This window comes from Acomys russatus, chromosome 24, assembly GCF_903995435.1.
Source record: "Acomys russatus chromosome 24, mAcoRus1.1, whole genome shotgun sequence".
Classification (NCBI taxonomy): Eukaryota; Metazoa; Chordata; class Mammalia; order Rodentia; family Muridae; genus Acomys; species Acomys russatus.
The window spans coordinates 11,609,825-11,616,498 of NC_067160.1; the positions used below are offsets into that span (position 1 = coordinate 11,609,825).

General features: G+C 44.8%; 1 non-coding gene across 1 annotated transcript; it reads right to left on the bottom strand.

The window, feature by feature from the left end:
* Positions 1-3,560: 3,560 nt before the first annotated feature.
* LOC127207764 (small nucleolar RNA SNORA17) lies at positions 3,561-3,689 on the bottom strand. Its single transcript, XR_007832971.1, has one exon. It is a non-coding gene; the product is annotated as a small nucleolar RNA SNORA17 (small nucleolar RNA).
* Positions 3,690-6,674: the final 2,985 nt, after the last annotated feature.

Genomic DNA, 6,674 nt, shown 5'->3' on the forward strand with positions numbered 1-6,674 from the left:
CCTCCAAGTCACCAAAGAATAATCCAAGTGGATTATTATCTTTGTGTCTTCAAAAATCACCCTGTAGATATTGTAAGTGCTTTGAGAACTTTATTCTTCTGTATCTGGCTGTCAGATGGGTTATCTCCCATTTCAGGGATGGTGAGTCAAACACAGTGGAGTGAGCTAATGAGTTCCACTCAGCCCAATCAGGATGCTACAGACGTTATGGTTTTTCTGTGGTTCAGAATGGCACCACTTGGTGCCAGGAACAGAGACTGGCAGGTTCGATGAGTTTTTACCCAAACCCAGTTAATTTCTCATAAACATGTTGTTCGTTGTGCCAAGTTCTTAATCATACTCCAAAACAGATAAAGAATTTGTATTCACTGATTTTTTATTTTTAATGCAGAGCATTAAATCTAAGATGTTTTAACCGACTCGGGAAAAGAAAAGCTACCATGCTTCCACTCTGAAATGTGAATAACTCACTCACATCAGCTGAGATTTGTGCAGCAAATTGGCTCATGAATCATAGGGTAGCCATTAAAAAAAAGTGTTCACGTGACAAAAAGCAGATCAATTCTGAAATTTCAGCTATCTGTCAATCTCTCATAGAAGTGAGGGGCTACATTTTATATTTTTTTTAGTGAGAGAATTGGACTGGTACAGGGAAAGATCCTGATCACACTCAAAATCATAGATTTTTATTGCTTAGCCTGGACTTTCAATGAGTGTATTGCGCGCATTCATCTTAAAGATAAAGATGCTGGGTTCCTCTTTCTCGTCAGCATCATACCAGTTAGCATCCATAACTGGACCACAGCTGACACGATCGAGTTCACCAAGAGCAGTGCAGCTCTACGTGGGCCTCTTTAGGAGACCTAACCACACTCTGAGCTTCCTTCCAGCTCCCACATACATTCCAGCTGGAAGTTTTTTCTTCTTGGGTATCCAGGTCCTCTGCCCCCGTGTGACATTTGCCTTTACCTCATCCCATGAGCACTGGGAGATACATGTGTATCTATGGAGATAGTGCATTTTTATGCATACTGGGGATTGCTCATGGGAGTTTTTGATAGAAGAAACCAAGAAGGCCAGGCGTGGTGGCGCACGCCTTTAATTCCAGCACTCAGGGAGGTTAGAGTCAGGTGGATCTCTGTGAGTTCGAGGCCAGCCTGGTTCATAAAGTGAGTCCAGGACAGCCAAGGCTACACAGAGAAACCCTGTCTCAGAAAACCTGCAACAGCAAAAGAAACCAAGAAAACCCTGGAAACCTAGACTAGGTTGCTGTATAGGAAGCCAAGGCCAGAGGCAGCAGCCACTGGGTGGTTCTATAGAAGATGATGAAGTCAGATGAAGGGCCTGCGTCTGTGTGGTAGATCAGGAGACAAGCGCCTACCCTCAGCCTGCCCCTTGGATGGGCCTTCAAGCACCCAATCTCTATTCTCACCTACAGGCCATGCTTTCACAGGTACAGCCAGAAGCTTGACTTTTCTAGCTAGAGACAGAAGTGTACGACCAGCCCTCTGAGCCAAGAATATGCAGGTGGAGGGACATGAGAGCTGTGGGAGATGCTGGTTTAGGGAATCACATGTCCTCACACGTGACTGCAGGAACACACAAAAGGGACTATAACTCACCATCCTGGGAGCTAGGAGCACCAAGGGCTCAATTGCTTGCATGCCAACATTACTCAGTGCAGTGCCATGCTGACTGTTGTGTGGTAAACCTGGAGCGAAACGGTGCAAGTGAGGAAGCTCAGGCCAGCCATACACCTTGACTGGTTAAAGATGTCTAGGTAGAAAGATCACCTAACGTACAGCGGCAGATGTAAAGGAATGTCTTGTGATAAGCTCAGTCTCCACAACCATCTACCTCCTCAACTTCTGTGTTCTAGAATGTTCCTTGGCAGCTGTTCTCCAAACTCTTCCCTCTCTCTTTCTACTTTTCATTCTTTTTTTGTGATTTTTTAAAAAATTAATTCATTCATACTACACCTCGCAAAGGTTTGTTGCAATGACTTGTTGGTCTGCTGCGAGGCCTTTGGCTTTACCGTTGTACCACCACTGGAACCTGGAGCATTGGATCTGTAGGATCAGCCCCTTCATGTACTCTAGCAGTTTATCAATGGGTAGATGTTGGGGTGGGCCAATTCAAAGCCCTGGATCTGGGACTGAGAGGTAGCTGAGCTGCTCAGTACATCGTCTCTCTTGCTCTTTTGCCCTCAGAGTCACTTCCCCAGCAGCCCCTGTTACTGAGGCCAGTTCCACCATACTGCCCAGAAAAGATGCAGAACCCACTCTCTTGAGTGTTGCAGCCTGTGAGGGACATGACCAGTTCTCTTATTCTTATGATGGTGGGTCCAGCTCACCTGCCTGCCATAGATGTCGAAGGGGCAAGGGAGGAGAGGTGGGTATCTCCCCCTCCTCAGTGCCACTGCCCACCAGACAAGAGGCAGGGCAGGCTTTCCCACACTCACGCCCTTGTCTGCAACCTTCGCATCCAGGGTCAGCTCTACTGTGCTGCCCAGGTGAGGGGCAGTGCCTGCTCTCCAGAGTGCTGCAGCAGGGGAGAGGCAGGACAAGCTCTTTTGATCTTATAACCACAGGGCTAGGTCTCCTGCCTGCCTCAGGCAGTGAAGAACGGAAAAGTAGAAGGCTACCTCTTTCTCATCCACACCATGCCCAGGAGGCAGTGGTAGGACCATCTCTCCCATGCTGGTATACACAGGGGCCTGGCTCATCTGCAACCCTGGTAATGTGCAGACAGATCTCCAGAGTACTGCAGCTGCCTTGGGGGTCTGCTCTCCTGCTCTCATGGCCCCTGGGCCAGCTCTCGCATGATGCCCAGGTGAGGGGTGAGGCCAGTTCTGCACAGCCCTCAGACATCAACACATCCTCAGGTGGCAGCCCAGATCAGCAACTTCTGCCTTGCCTTTGATAGTAATAGACTTCCCATTGCTTCAGGGCCATGGAACAAGGTGAGCCTCCTTGGTGGCCGCACAGGCCAGGACCCCATTATAGTCCCAGGTGGCATCACCAGATACTCACATCAGGCTGCTCTTCAATACCCTCAGGTCTCTAGTTCTGCTTTGTTTCATTGTACCCACAACCTTCTTTTTCTCCTTTTCTTCCATTTCTCCACCACTTACTTGTTCCTCTTAGAGGTTCCTGGGGTCTCTAAGTGTCTAGAGTCATCTCAGGGGTGGTTTCAGGAGTGCTAAAACCCCACTCATGCGTTACAGTGATGGGCAGGGGTCATCTCGAATGTAGTGTCCCCCACCCACCCACCCTCCACCCCCCACACACCCCAGCAGTCCTGCATGGCACTGACTGGTGGTCATCTCAGGCTGGCTCTCTGTCCAGGCCCCATGGTGCCGGTCTGGTGGTCATCTCAGGCTCATTCCCCAGCCAGCTCTCCCGGGTGGTCCCATGGAAGGGTTGTCTGTCTCAAGCTCACTACTGCTGGGGGGGGGGAGGGGCTCAGTTTTAGGCAGGGTTCTTCTAGTCTCAGTCCTAGGAGCCTTCTGGGCCTTTGCGGCACCAAACTGGTGGTCTTCTCAGGCTAGTTCCCTGTTGGTGGTCAGGGTACTAATTGTTCAGATGTCCACAGGTCAGAACACTGAGCATAGACATGTCCTCTCTCCTTTCCTTCACCTGCTGATGCACACCTGACACAGCAGCCACACCTGCAAGGCACCTGCTGATGCACACCTGACACAGCAGCCACACCTGCAAGGCTTCTAGGGGCAGGTGACTTTGTCCATTTTATTGACTGTTGTAAGCACGCTTTTCCGAAATGCACCTATAGGTTTCATCTGATTGCTGAGGGAGTTATGATATAAAAACTAACACTTCAAGAATAACTGCTAGATGCTGGATAAATACATGATGATTGAATATTTAGATAAATATAGGAACAAACTCAATTCCCCACCAAAAAGCAAAGAGGGAATCACTGACTCATTGCAACGAAATTGTAAAGAAAAATAGACATACCCAGAGGATTTTTTCCTGAGAAGGCAATTGGGTGCCTACCTTAACCTGCACCCTTTACTTTCATGCTGCCTTCTGCTACAGTGATCAAAGTGGCTTGAGGCTCCCTTCTGTGCAAGCATAGTCACATCGCTCCATTGTGTTAGTAACATGTGAGAAAAAGTTGGCTGGGAGCTTCTGAGATATAGTCCTTCTCTGAAAAATCCAGACCCATTTTAAATAGTTTCCCCAACTACCCACTTCGAAGGGGTGAGCAGTAGAAGCATCGTGACCAATTGTGTCTAAGGGGTAGTAAGTTCAATGATGGAAAACAAATGTGCCAAAGGTGACAGATGTAAGTGGAAGAAGACCTGGGTCCTCAACAGTGTGATTAAGTCCCCAACTCATCCATGGTGGCACCTAACCCAAACACCTTAAGTGATAAGTACCTTTACTACTCAACCCATTCTTTTGGGTGCACTGTATCTTCCACATCAACACATACTTACAACACAGCTCTCAGTTAGTACTTTCCGTTGTTGGGCTAGGATTGAGTTTTATATATATATATAATATCTGAGACACACACATGTGTGTATGTCACTGAAATACATGAGAAAGGCAAAAAATGTTGGCCATTTTAGACAGGAAATGATTTCATGATCCTATAGTCTCCACCAGCAGTTAAATCTTTGTATGTGTCCCACTCCCCAAAGTTCTAACTTAACTCCAGACAAAGGCCAAAGGCCATTCTGAAATGGTCAAGTTGCTTAGAGTCACCCAAACCTCCATGAATCGTTTCCCATGCTCTCTACATGTCCTTCATCTTTCTCAGCATCAGCGTATCTTCCCGTGAAACCATAGGTTCCTTTAAAGTCAGAAACTGTATTCCATGGATTCTTATATTCTCTCCCAAACATCCAAGAAGGAACAGACACTGTCTATGATTAATAGACACTAACTAGACATTAATAGTCTAAGTTAATAGACACTTAGTCAATGATTTTCTTCTCAAAAGCTTAGGCCTATTTATGAGAAAGTTGAGAATATAAAACTACATCCTCACAGAGAAAGCACATATGTGAAAAGAATTATAAATCCAAGCAGCTCGCCAACAGCTGCAGGAGGGAGAGAGTCAAGGTCACCTGAGTCCAAACCATAAAGAAATGTTTCAAAGACCCGTCTCAAGCCAGTTCTTAGGGTACCTAAGACTTGGACAGGAAGAGGAACAGATGGCGGTGCCAGGTGGGATACATGGGATGAGAAACATTAGACTGAAGGACTGATTAAGGACCACAAAGAATCAACACCAAACCTAAGTGGAAAGGGGTGCTGATGTCAACTGGTAGACGGTCTCTTCTGCCAAGCCAACAGTCTGAACTTAATCTTATTGGAGGTTGTAGGAAAGAGTTGTAAATATTTACTTAACAAATACCTTTTTTTAAAAAAAACACTCCTTGCTTGTGAAAACTGAATGACTCTTGGAAAATAAGCTGGAGGCAGAGCACATTTGTGTAACTTTTTTTCTAGCATGCAAGGCTCAGTGTTCAAGCCCCTAGCACCACAAACTGCTAACAAAGTTAATACTATTTATGCATGAGGTGCCACTATCTGCCAGGAGACAACTCAGAAGTAGAATTCCCAGAACCAAAGTTTCTACCTTCCTAGTGAACTTGTTGAACAAATTCTAACGATCATATCTGAGTTTTTCAGATATATTTGCATTAGTTTCCCAGAGACAGAAATTAAGATATACTTCTATTTTTATCCTTCTCTTTTGATCAAGGCTAAGACAGAATCCAACTGTCACATAACTCCACACATAACATTTGCCTTGCTTTGTTGTTTTTCCTTTTCGGGTCAGATCCTCACACACATTCCTCTCATCCTTACACAGGCATTTCCTCATTACACATATATACCTTATGAGATATATGTGTAAATATGATATATAAACAAATATTTGATGTACACACATATACAATGTACACTATTGTTTCATATTTAACAAAATTGAGTACAATTTTGAAATTTGAATAATGGAATTTTGCTTTAAATTTCATTCTCTCAGAGGTTTTTGAAGACCTTATCTATTTTACCTTATCTATCTATAGAATCATATGTGTCTGTTAAACCTAGGATGTATATTCTTGTTATAGAAATAGGCTAGTAATTGATATAACCATGATTTGGTCAACTGATAATTAACTTGTATCACTTAATTATCCTAAGTATCCTTCAAAATCCTCAGAGACATACAGAATATGGCATTTAAAGATGTTTTTACTAGCTTAAAGATTCTTTGACAACAAGACAGGTTAACTCCTGGCAACACCCAGCCTACCTCAAAGAAGATGATGAGCATCAATGAACCTCCTTATTGAGATGCTTCAAATTAGGCAAACCAGCCACTGGGCAAAAAGTCCTCATTTCTACCACAGACAGAATTCTGCCTAAAAATTGGCAAGCTTGGATACAAGCAGAGTCAATGGCAAAACTCTGCCAAGACAGGGTAAGCAAGTCCTCAATAGTTCCTGCCCCACAAATATGTCTGTCAGATATATTGGGCCAGAAGGCGGAAGATGATGCTCCAATGTTATAGAGTTCTGGGTGACTGTTCAGGCAGCAAACTGTCCCTGTCATCTTCTCATTTTGGAAGCTGCTAACCTGCACTTCCTGTCTACTACAGATAATTAACTTTATTCCTTCTCAAGTCTC